Below are 13,068 nucleotides of genomic sequence, written 5' to 3' on the forward strand. Positions count from 1 at the left end.
AATATAGAAGTCGGGAATTTAGTTATCTGGAAGCACTAAGCACGCGATTATTCCTTTGACCATTACAAACAATTACCACAGGCACAACGCATCATTTTGTACCTGGTTATATGATTTAAACAAGTGGAATTACTCACATGAACATGTAATGACAATTAGAAGTGCTCATAAATCATCTCGCGAACTCATCTCAAAAAATCCTCCTTGTCACGCATTATTATTAGGTTGAAAGTAAACCACACTGACAAAAGAAAAAATAGAGAGGGCTTTGGCGATCCCTTGCTCACTTTCTTTTGTGAATTTCTTAACAAAGGAAGAAAGCACTGCACATGGACATGATTCGCATGAGGTGTGTTGAAATTCTTTATCTTACAAGCTTTTATCGGCCAACACTACGATGCGCATTGGAAGCGTTTCTGTGTGCACCCTAGATCTGGCGGTCCCTTTGTCCATGTCGTCCTGTTTTAGTGGCTCTAAGCATACGTTATTGCAATAAACTTAATGAAACACCAACTATACGAATCAAGACCCCTTCTGGCAACGAAACGCAGTTGGGCAAACATCTACTCAACGCAGCAAGCAGCTATTCTTCTTCCAAGCACATTACAGCCGCTTACACACATGCGACATGCGGAGAATGCGATGTAGCGTGCCACTGTAATATTCCTGCAAGTGTGGCTACTAAATAGCAACAAGCTTTCGTTCACTTAAGGCCGATAGACGCTGAATTATTATATATTTATATACGCTGATTATGAGAGGGAAAAAGCATCGCACGTTGTTAGGGATGGCCGGACGCCAAGGGCGATACGTCATCCCCTTCCCCTCTCATGGTCGTGGCACCGTGGGTGCTACGTCATCCCCTTACCCTCACATGGTCGTGGCACCGTGGGTGCTACGTCATCCCCTTCCCCTCTCATGGTCGTGGCACCGTGGGTGCTACGTCATCCCCTTACCCTCTCATGGTCGTGGCACCGTGGGTGCTACGTCATCCCCTTCCCCTCTTATGGTCGTGGCACCGTGGGTACTACGTCATCCCCTTACCCTCTCTTGACCGGACCCCACGGCGCCGGAGAGGTCATTCACCCGACCTTCTCCCCGGATTCGTCGAAAAGAGGATCGACTTCTCCTCCCCGCGCTCGGTATTGCAGGAGGAGGGGCCCTCTCTCGGTGCCTGTCACGTGTCATCGACGGAAGCAAGATCCCGCCCACACTTGTAGAGAGCCTATTTAAGGGGTTCCGAAATGTACTTTTGAGAGACTTCATACTTCATGCTCTTCTTATTTTCTTTCAACTACCTTTGAATAAACAGTGCAAGTTTCGCACTAGCAAATCGTCTCGCCCCTGCTTGGTCGCCATGATCTACCGGATGCCTGCAGCCCGCCGACAACGCCACGCTACCCAATAAGTAATGTCGGTCGAGCTTCGATAAGGAGGCGTCGCTACTTCTCGGCAGCAGTACGGTACGCTACCCTGGAGTACGCAAGAAACAGGTTGCTAGCGGTGGGATCGCCTACAAACGCAACAAACTGGTTGCTAACGGTGGGATCGCCCCTGAAGTGCAACAAACTGGTGGCAGCGGTGGGATACGGAATCCTGGAGACCCCAACTTGGACGACAACTACGAGATCATGCCTCTTCTTCCTGGCGACAACGTTCGGAAGGAAGGTGTCCGGATCATGACTGCAAATGGTGAGTGCACGGCTTTTCTTCACTGAGATATCACTTGGCTTTTACGTATTTTTTTGGAAAGTACATAGCAGTGATTTTTCTTTAAACCATTGACGGAAGTTTGAGTACGTCAAGGTTGTATAGAGTGAAGGTTTAGCAGCACTAAGGGCAGCCATGAACTTGAAGGCACTAAAGATGCCGGAATTGTTGAGCTTGGCCAAAGAGTTGGGCCTCCAAATTGCCCAATCAAAGAGAAAGCCGGAGATCATTGAGGCGATCGAAGCGACCGGGGCAGACGACGAGGAACTGACGGAATGCCTAGAGAGCATTGAAGAGAGAGAGAGGAAGAGCGTAAGCGCCTAGAGAAAGAGGAAAAAGAAGAGCGTAAGCGCCTAGAGGAAAAGTAAGAGCGTGTTGCACGCGACGCACTCGAAATGAAGCGCCTAGAGATTGAGCTTCTGAAAGCACAAAATAGCGACAGACCTAGCACAGAGGCACGTGAAAGCGAGTGCAGGATGACAGACTCGATGGCACCCTACGCAGTAGGAGGGGACATAGGTCTTTTTCTGGTACAGTTCGAGCGCACGTGTGAGAAGGCAAAATTCGCGAAAAACACGTGGCCGCAACGCTTGCTTACGTTGCTGCCACGTGAGGTAGCTGATATTATCGCCCGCATGGGGAAGGAAGAAGTAGAGGATTTCGATGAAGTCAAAGCAAATCTGCTTAAAAGGTATAGATTATCAGCTGAAGCATTCAGGCGAAAGTTCAGGGAAGTCGAGAAGACCAAAAGTGAGTCATACTCAGATTTTGCATACACCTTGGAGGTAAACCTGAAGGAATGGCTCAGAGAAGAGGGTGCACTCGGCGACGCCGAAAAGACAATGCAGTGCGTTGCCTTAGAACAGTTCTACCGCCGGCTGCCAGTAAACATCAAGTATTGGGTTCAGGATAGGCCAGGCGTAGACACTGTTTCGAGAGCGGCCGATCTCGCTGAGGAGTACGTAACTCGCCGTGCGGACGAAGGCAGCGAAGCTCCTAAGGAGGAGATGAATAAATGCAGACCCGACAAGCCAAAACAATGGTCAAAGTTGAATCGGTATAAAACAAAGGAAAGATCAGATTCAGGGAAAAGTAGTGACGAGGACAGCGAAGGAGAAAAGCAGTCACCCGAACAGAGGGCAGAAAAGCAAAAGAAAAAGGCTTTCGAGGCCAAGAAACCAGTAGTTTGCTACAACTGCCGGCAAACGGGGCATATCTCCGTGGGATGCAGAAATCCCAAACTAGTGTTGATGTCACTAAGTAGTAACGCAGAAAATCTGAGCTTGCTAGAATCATACATTCAAGACATCGTGGTAAACGGCAAACCGTGTAGAGTGCTTCGCGACTCAGCAGCCACAATGGACGTAGTGCACCCGTCGTACGTAGAGGCAGGCCAGTTCACGGGGGAATGTGCTTCGATAAGGCAAGCCGTAGAGGCCTCCAGTGTTTGTCTCCCGGTGGCCAAAATTCGTATTGAAGGCCCTTTCGGAGTACTGGACACTGAAGCCGCCGTCTCGGCACATCTCCCGCCGCAGTATCCATATTTGTTTTCTAACAAATCAGAGGATTTGCTACGACGCAAGGGAATCGGGTTTAGTGAGGGAACAGTGCAAGCCCTAACTCGTTCCAAGGCAGTGTACGAATGTCCAGTGGTGGAGAAAACAGGTTTGACAACTGATTCGTCAACTAGTACTGAACAGGATAGCCCTGTAGGGGATGAGGCGGAAAGTACGCCAGCTAATAAAAAAATCAGGAAAGCAACGGAGCCTGAAATATCGCGAGAGGCAGAATGTAGGAGAAAGTTGTTAAACGTCAGCCCTGCCACAATGATTGCTGAGCAGGAAATGCGTAAAGCACAAAACAGTGCTGAGCATTACTATGACAGGACGACTCGCACGCGACGCTTTGAAGTGGGGGAAAGGCAATGATCCTGAAACCCTCGTTGAAAAACAAACTAGAGGTTCACTGGGAAGGACCGGTTGACATAATTCAGAAATTATCTGAAACAAACTACGTAATCACGGTAACGGGAAAACGAAGGACACCACAAGTGTACCATAACAATCTATTTAAACCCTACAGGCAGAGGGAAGCCATTGTGAACATGGCCCTTAACCAACCTGAGGAAATGCCTGTCGACTTTCCAGAGTTACCAGCAGTGACGGAGACAAAAGACATTGACGAGACCATTGATAAGTTAGTAGAACAGGCGGAGTTGAATCCCATTCAGAGGGCCGAACTGAGGGAACTCGTGTTTGAATTTAAAGACGTATTTTCAGACACACCGGGCAGGACGACTGCGATCGTTCACGATATCGAGTTAACCTCATCGGACCCTGTGCGTTCGAAAGCTTATCGCGTTTCGCCTCGTCAACGTGAAGTCATGTCCGCTAAAATAAACAAGATGTTAGAGCTAGGCGTAATCGAGCCGGGAGAGAGTGATTATACCTCACCTCTTATCTTGGTTGAGGTCCCAGGAAAAGAGCCGCGGCCATGTATCGACTACCGCAGGCTCAATTTAATCACGAAGGACCAGACTTATCCAACACCTCATATCGAGGAAAGGCTTGAGAAAGTGAGCAGTGTTAATTTCATTTCTACGCTCGATTTAGTCAGAGGGTATTGACAGGTTCCGTTGACCGAGAGGGCAAGCAGGCTTGCAGCGTTTATTTCCCCGATGGGAACCTTTCGTCCGAAAGTCCTGAGTTTTGGATTGAAGAACGCGCCATATTGCTTCTCTAGCCTTATGGACCAGGTGCTACGAGGAATGGAGGACTTTGCACTTCCCTATCTCGATGACATAGCTATCTTTTCTTTATCATGGGCGGACCATATGCAACACCTGCGAACCGTGTTGTGTCGGCTACGAGAGGCCAACTTAACTGTTAAGGCTCCCAAATGCCAATTAGGGCGCGCGGAGGTAGCTTATCTAGGTCCTGTAATAGGGCAAGGCCATCGTCGGCCTTCCGAGGTTAAACTGACCGCGATAGACAACTTCCCGCAACCACGCACCAAGCGGGACATCAGATCATTCCTTGGCTTGGCGGGTTATTACAAAAGATATATTCCGCGGTATTCCGAGATTGCAAGTCCTTTAACGGATGCTCTCAGAAAAACAGAACCACAAACGGTAAAGTGGGATGACGCAAAAGAAAAGGCTCTTAGTGTGCTGAAGAACGCACTAACGAGTCAGCCAGTGTTGAACGCGCCCGACTACTCTAAGCCATTCATTCTTCAGTGTGACGCCAGTGACAGGGGTATGGGGTTGGTGCTCTGTCAAAAGAAAGATGACGAGAACGAACATCCTGTACTGTACGCCAGTAGAAAGCTTTCAGTTCGTGAGGAAGCATACAGTGCATCAGAAAAGGAATGCGCCTGCGTAGTTTGGGCGGTACAGAAACTAGCTTGCTATATCGCTGGCTCAAGATTCGCCATAGAGACTGACCACAGTCCCCTCACATGGCTGCAGTCCATGTCTACGAAAAACGGTCGTCTTTCGCGCTGGAGCTTGGCTCTTCAACAATACACCTTCGATATTCGATACAAGAAGGGTAAGCTTAACGGCAATGCCAACGGTTTAAGTCGTTACCCCTAGGGTATCGAAAGCCTCATGCTCATCCGGGTTTCCGTGGCATTTTTTTTTCGTTCATTCATATGTTTTTCCGAAGTGAAGCCGATTTTTAGCTGATTTTAATAACCACGTCTTAACGCTTTCAAGAAATGGCTGTTTTTAGTGTTGAGGAGGGGAGGACGCGCGTAGGAAATGGGAAAGGTGTAGCGGGTTTTCTTTTTTTTTGTTAAAAGCCGGGTGTGTCTTAGGGGAGAATGGCCTTGTGCTGGCTGCTTTGTGGTTGTGGATCCGGCACTGTTCTGGGGTGATTGCTTGCCCACGCAGGAGACGAAAAGTTGCGAGACCTCCTTGTAAAGACCAATTTCACCGGACCGGACCAAGGAGAAAAGTCACAAGAGCGCCCCGAGGACGGATGACCACTCCCCGGAATCTACCTGCTACGAACGAAGGGTTCGTGACCTCTACGGGGAATCCTGATACCGAAACGCCGATCCCTCGTACAGCGGCTGCTGGCCCCTACACGTCGGGATCTTCCTCCCCCGCCGGAGATGCTGTTAGGGATTGCCGGACGCCAAGGGCGATACGTCATCCCCTTCCCCTCTCATGGTCGTGGCATCGTGGGTGCTACGTCATCCCCTTGCCCTCTCGTGGTCGTGGCACCGTGGGTGCTACGTCATCCCCTTCCCCTCTCATGGTCGTGGCACCGTGGGTGCTGCGTCATCCCCTTACCCTCTCATGGTCATGGCACCGTGGGTGCTACGTCATCCCCTTCCCCTCTCATGGTCGTGGCACCGTGGGTGCTACGTCATCCCCTTACCCTCTCATGGTCGTGGCACCGTGGGTGCTACGTCATCCCCTTCCCCTCTCATGGTCGTGGCACCGTGGGTACTACGCCATCCCCTTACCCTCTCTTGGCCGGACCCCACGGCGCCGGAGAGGTCATTCACCCGACCTTCTCCCCGGATTCGTCGAAAAGAGGATCGACTTCTCCTCCCCATGCTCGTATTGCAGGAGGAGGGGCCCTCTCTCGGTGCCTGTCACGTGTCATCGACGGAAGCAAGATCCCGCCCACACTTGTAGAGAGCCTATTTAAGGGGCTCCGAAATGTACTTTTGAGAGACTTCATACTTCATGCTCTTTTTATTTTCTTTCAGCTACCTTTGAATAAACAGTGCAAGTTTCGCACTAGCAAATCGTCTCGCCCCTGCTTGGTCGCCATGATCTGCCGGTTGCTTGCAGCCCGCCGACAACGCCACGCTACCCAATAAGTAATGTCGGTCGAGCTTCGATAGGCAGGCGTCGCTACTTCTCGGCAGCAGTGCGGTACGCTACCCTGGAGTACGCAAGAAACAGGTTGCTAGCGGTGGGATCGCCTACAAACGCAACAAACTGGTTGCTAACGGTGGGATCGCCCCTGAAGTGCAACAATTCGTGTAATGCGAAGACGTGCGATCGTTCCCCGCCTGCGGCAGGTTGCTTTTTCATCCACTTTCATTTTGATCAATTTATCATTTCTTTAATTCAATTAGTAAGGACAAGTGATTCCCCCCGTGTTTTCATTGGTGTCCATGTTCGTTGGCTTCTCATGATATGATACACCCGTAATGGTGGATCAGATCATGTAGCACGACTTAAGACTCAAGTTATCGCTTGAGCCTTAAGCGAGAAAGAGGCATAGACACTATTATTGTATTAATAATTTCAATAATATATGTTGATATGTCTCGCAGAAGCTGGGCAGCGTTGGTTAGTTTTGTAACACCATCAATTATTATGCTTTGCGAAAGATTTCGGGACAAATCGGGTGTAACCCGACTTTCACAAATTTTGTTCGGTGTGCAAAAATCGGAGTTTATCGTGATCTATCAGAAAACGAAGGACCCAAGGTCTAAGACCCTGTTTTGAGGGCACTCTCTTGCGGAAATACAGCCCCGCATGCTAGAAATTTTCGATTGCATCCCATAAACCAGTTATATGTTGTGTCAACTAGCGTCTGCATAACTTCCGCCACGCAAGAAGTTGAGGCTGGGTTTCTAAGAAAGGAAGCGCAAGGAAGGCAGTGGTCGATTATTGTTGCGGGAGAAGCCAAGCCTCCAAGGGGGCAAACTTTTGTCAACGTGTAAAGGGCTAGAGCAGCTGCGCCATTCTCTGGTGTTGAAACTACGCATGCCGCACACTTTAGGCCAAGTGCAGCTTCATCTCAGTGGCGTGGGCGTTAACCTCTCGTCAGCAGTCTGAACGCGCACCGTCATCCTCCCTCGCCACGAAAGCTCGCATGCCGCTCGTCAAACGCCCGCGCACAGCGCTCGATCCCAGGCGCCGTCCTGAAGGTAAGCGCCGCGCGCGCCGGCCGCATTGCTGCTCGCTTCTTCTTTCTCGGCGAACGAACGTTCTGGGCCTCGGACAGCAAAGAACGGCGCACGCTTGAACGCAGACAAAATCTGGCGGACCGAATCTCAGCAGGACTGGAAATCGTCTTAGCAATTAAGCATTCTCGCCATAATAACGTCGATGCACGGGCCCGAACGCTCATTAAATCGTTTACGCTGAAGCCTGGCTTTGTGCGGAGTCAGCGGTGCGTCTGTCGAAGCGGGGGTTCAGCCAACTCTCATTAGGAACTGCCACTTCACAAAGATCTCGTGCAGCGTGCGGCAGCTTCCTGCGAATGCATGCGCGTTAAAAATTCAAACTAATTGTTTCCTGCGTTCCTCCCTCCGTCGTTCGGTCCTCGGCCCGCCTGTTCCGTTTAGCATCGTGGCCTTTCCTCCACTCGTTCATATAGGTATAGTAATAAGCACGCGCACACTGTGTGTGTGTGTGTTAATCTGGCTTAGATCTCTCTCACCATGCCCCTCTCCGCTCTTCCTTCCCTTAATCAAAATATGAGCTCCCATTTGTGTTACAGAGACTGAGGCTTAACTGCTGCGCTTTTTTTTTCCTCCGGCTCGGCTGTTGCAGCAGTTTCGCTGCTTTCCTCGTCGATTCGTCTAAGTTCTATGTCATGTTCGGCGAGGCCGGCGCGTCGCAGCAGCATTCGCCGCCGGTCATTGCTAATTCCACCTTAAAGTGCCACCCGACGTATCTGACAGGTTGAATCACGCTCGTTTGGCAGACGTGAGGCCCGTCACGTAATCACGGCCGTTGTACATTAAAGCGTATAGTAAGGCGAAAGAAACAGGCTGCGCACATCGCTCGAACAACATGAGAAGAAAAAATAAAGTAGGGCGGGAGGGGGGGACGCCACGAGACCTTTCCTTTTTCTCAGGCATTTACACTACTGCCATCGTGTGTTGGAACATGCGACTCGTAGCAGTCAAATAACAAGGCCTGCCGGTGAGCATGAATCATGTAAGAATGCGCCCTCATTCATTTCTTAAAAGAACGACCCTATAACGCTTCACCGTCGACTTCAGGCTGTGCCGCACAATGTCTTCACCAGCTGCGGCACCAAGTATCCTATGCCGGCCGACAGAGCTGCCTCTCACATGCAAGCAGGGGAAAGCAAGCATATAGCGTGCAGTTTATGCGTGCAGTGAGTTCAACTGATCGAGGATGGCAAGCTATGCGTGAGGAATTCCAGCTGCCGTGCGCAGTTTGCTGGTCACGCTGACTCCACTAGCTGACTACGCATGGTCAGGAGAAAGCCGTCGGGAAAGAAGGCATGAAGAGAACAGAGGCTGCGAAAGAAAAAGTGTGTTTTCACAGCCTCAGTCCTAGAAACACATCGAAAGACAATCGGTTAAAATTACGGCTGACGACACAGAATATACTAATTTGCGTAAAGCTAAGACAATTGCCAATAATTCCGCCAAGATAGGCGTGAAGTTAGGCAGTCGAATTGAGAAAGACTAATTTAGATATGGTGATACCATGGCCATGGACGCCTGCCTTCTCTTCAGAGTCGGAAGCGTTATTCGCTATCATGGTCTTTGTATCCAGGCGTGTAAGGTGGCCTTCCAATATAAAATTCAAACATTGATGGCGCAAGTGCTTAGCCTTGTTTGGAAAAATATCACCAAATGCAATTTTAGTGACTGGAACAGAGGAATTTAGTAAGGCCATCTCGCATAGGCGAACATTTAATGAGACCAATCGGTTTTGTACGAAAAAAAATTGAGGGGAACGTGAGCGATACCATTGATGGTGAAAAAAAATGAGACCGATTCAATAATCAAAAGATATTGTGACCTCCTCTGTTGAGATGCATATATGTTTACTAAAGTTTGTACTGTTAGTACATGAAATCACACGAGAAGAGAAGGCAGGCGTACTTCTTCACATATTATTCATGACAAATTCAGGAAGCCCAACACATAAACATAATACCGGTCGTCGTAATAAAATCAAAGGCTGAATTTCGTATGTAGGTCCGCCAGAAGATAAAACGCAGACGAACTCTGTTATCGGGCTAACATACATGCAATGGATCATAATGAGAGCCTACCGGCGCAATCCTGATCGACTGCTGCTAAGTCTACGCAGCATTCTTACCGCGCGTGCTCCTTTTGGTATTACGTCCTCCATATGCGGACTACAATTAAGCTTTTTGGCCTATATGACTCTAAGATATTTAAGTGAACTCACCAGCACGGTACTCTCATGTCGATAAAAAATCGAAATTGGCACAGGTACGCTTCGAGAGAAAATTAGGATGGCGTTTCTTTCTTCTGAGGGTTAATGCCATCAAGCCACAATTCAAGGCTGCTCATGTAGGACTGTGGTGTTCGTTACAATGCATGTATATCTACCGATGCAAGAAAAAATGCGATGTCATCGGCGTACACGTACACCTGCGCATCCTGTTGCAAAGGTATAGTACTCAGTAAAACATTAAACAGCAATGGCGATAGTATTGATCCTTCGGGTGGACCTCTTGACTGCTTATACGTTAATGAATACGATCTACATTGAGAGCAGTAAAATTCCCGGCTCTTTAAGCATTCATAAACTCACGCAACAAAATGATGTGGCAGACCTGTATTCTGAAATGCGTTTATTAGCCTTAGATGCTCTACACTGTCTACACTTTAGTGATATCAGCAGTATATTTTTTTCTGAGATCAGGCTAGTCGAATTCCACTTTGTAGATTGACGTGGGCAAACCAAATCGAGCACCCACGTGACGCAAATATGGTATGGGCGCAAAATCATGTTTTCTATCAGCGGTCTATCTATGCGGTCATGTAAGATTCTTTCGATGAGTTTTAATAAGTAGATTAGATGTAAGAGATATTGGCCTAATGTTGTCAAAGACGTAGCCAATCATTTTATTCATGCATCAATGTACATAAAAGGGTGAAAAGAAAAAGGTACTGATAAGGAGCTTGACGGGCTCTCACCGCATACGTTTGAGCAGCAACCGTTTACGGCAAGCAAAAATTGGTAACAAGGAATAATGCATGGATGTGTGTTGTTTAGTGGCGCAAGGGCCAGGTGTGGCCAAAGAGCGCCATGACTGATAATGATGTGTTAAGCGCTGATTGGTGAGTTACGATGATGGGGTGTAACATGGCTGTAAAGTGGCCTAAAATTAATCCCTATCATAGAAGCGTAAAACGATATATAGTATAAAATTATGACAGTGATACCTGGAGTGGTCTCTGGGTATAGCACGAATGACAAGTGATCGTGGGGCTAAAATGCATGAATATGGAAATAGCACATATGTGTCCTTAAGGCCTTTGAGCCCAAAGGCTGGGAGGCAAGTGCTTTCCTTTAATGCAGCTACCGCAGCAGAAACCTCTGTTTAGAGGCTGTGCTACGGATTTCCTGGGGCAATAATAAGAAAACTATGTACAGCTTTTAAAAATTGAAACAGGGATTGATGTTTACAGAGAGGTTCTATGCCTATAATCATTTGAGGATGAGAATTCATTTTTACTATAGACGAAGAGCATTCATTTTTACTATAAAAAGCGTGCAGCTAAGCACACCGCCCTGCGGCACTCCTGTTTCCTGTACAAATTTTCGTGACAGAACATTGCCCACTCGAACACGGAATGTGCGATAAGACAGATAACTTTCAATAACATTAAACATATTACCGTGTATACCTAACTGTGAGAGGTCTCTCAATATCCCAAACCGCCATGTAGTATCATAGGCTTTCTCCGTATCTAAGAATACTGGTAAAAAAAAAACTGCTTATGAACAAGAGCTTCACGGATACGTGGCTCGATACGTATGAGAGGACCAGTGGTGGATCGACCCTCCCGAAACCCGCACTGGTATGGGCCGAGGAAATTGTTTGATTCGAGGATATGCAGTAGGCGACAGTTAATCATTTTTTCAAATAATTTGCAGAGGCAACTTGTTAGCTCTATAGGTCTGTAACTAGATACAGAGGAAGGATCCTTCCTGTGCTTCAGAATTGGAATTATAATAGCCTCCTTCCAAACAGAGGGGATCTCGCCGGAAAACCATATAACGTTGAAAAGGGAAAGGAAGGTTTTCTGTGTTTCGGATGGTAGTTGTTTTAACATCTCATATATTACGCGGTCTGAACCTGTGGCGGATGTATTGCAACAGTTCAGTGCTGCCTGCAGTTCTGCTATGCAAAATGGTTCGTTGTACGCCACACTTTTAGCAGATTTTCTTTCTAACTTTTGCTGTTCTATTTGCGTTTTGTACTTTAGGAAGGTTTCGGAGTAGTGTGAGGAGCTCGATATGTATTCAAAGTGTGCACCAAGAAAGTTGGCTTGATCTTCAAGGCTTTCTCCGTGGCTATTTACTACAGGTAAGGAATACGTTTGTTGCCCATTAACTTTCTTCACTCTATCCCAGACTTTTCTCGCATCTGTATACGAGTTGATGCGTGATATAAACTTTGCCCAACTCTCTCGTCTTGCTTGTCGGCGCGTTCTCCTTGCCTGGGATTTGACATGCTTAAAGTTTTCCCAGTTTTCTGCTGTTGGCGAATCGCGGAGAAGCGCCCACGCTTTGTTCTGGTTCCTCCGTGCTTGCCTAGATGCATCGTTCCACCAGGTAACACGCCGTTTGGAACCCATGCCGCTCGCTTGAGTAATACATTTGCAGGCGGCATCCAGTATAAAAGCTGTAAAATATGCAACAGCATCATCTATGGTTATACCAGACATCTCAGTCCAAGTCATGTGTGTAAGAGTTCGGTACCGTTCCCAATCGGCTGAGTCAATCTTCCACCGAGGGACCTGCGGGGGAAGTTGATCTTGTTTCGGCGTAGTTAGGATTACTGGGAAGTGGTCACTCCCATACGGGTTGTTAAGCACATTCCATTTAAAATAGGGTAAAAGCGTCGGCGATAAAATGCTAAGATCTATGGCACAGTATGACTTGTTGGCTAGGTTAAAATATGTGGGCTCCTTCGTATTCAAGAGACATGTTCCGGAGGAAAAAAGCACCTGTTCAATGACGCGACCTCACGCATCACAGCGTTAATCGCCCCACAAGCTACTGTGTGCATTAAAATCACCAAGAATCAAATAGTACTCCGGGAGCTCATCTATTATTGATTCTAAGTCGCGTCTGTGAAGCTGATAATGAGGTGGTATGTACAAAGAGCAGATGGTAATGAGCTTATTTAAAAATACGGCTCGAACGGCCACGGCCTCAAGCGCCGTTTGGAGCCTCAAATGCTGACGCGCTACTCTTCTATTAGCAACGACGGCTACACCGGCAGATGATGCGACAGCAACCTCGCGGTCTTTCCTGAAAGTCATGTATTCTCGGATGAAGTTAGTGTGCTTGGAAGTTAGGTGGGTTTCTTGCACACACAGCACTTTAGGTTTAAACTTACAGATAATTTCTTG

General features: G+C 48.0%; 1 long non-coding RNA gene across 7 annotated transcripts in view; it reads left to right on the top strand.

Moving 5' to 3' along the window:
* LOC142586037 (uncharacterized) overlaps positions 1-13,068 on the top strand; it is a 415,255-nt gene that overhangs the window by 173,076 nt on the left and 229,111 nt on the right. For 5 of the 7 annotated variants that reach the window (XR_012829185.1, XR_012829184.1, XR_012829189.1 and 2 more), the window contains one exon: positions 11,917-12,017. The exons of the other annotated variants lie outside the window; for them this stretch is intronic. This is a non-coding gene — a long non-coding RNA (uncharacterized LOC142586037). The remainder of the gene's footprint in view (positions 1-11,916; positions 12,018-13,068) is intronic. 7 annotated transcript variants of the gene reach the window in all.

This window comes from Dermacentor variabilis, chromosome 6 (assembly GCF_050947875.1).
Source record: "Dermacentor variabilis isolate Ectoservices chromosome 6, ASM5094787v1, whole genome shotgun sequence".
In the NCBI taxonomy this organism is placed as follows: domain Eukaryota; kingdom Metazoa; phylum Arthropoda; class Arachnida; order Ixodida; family Ixodidae; genus Dermacentor; species Dermacentor variabilis.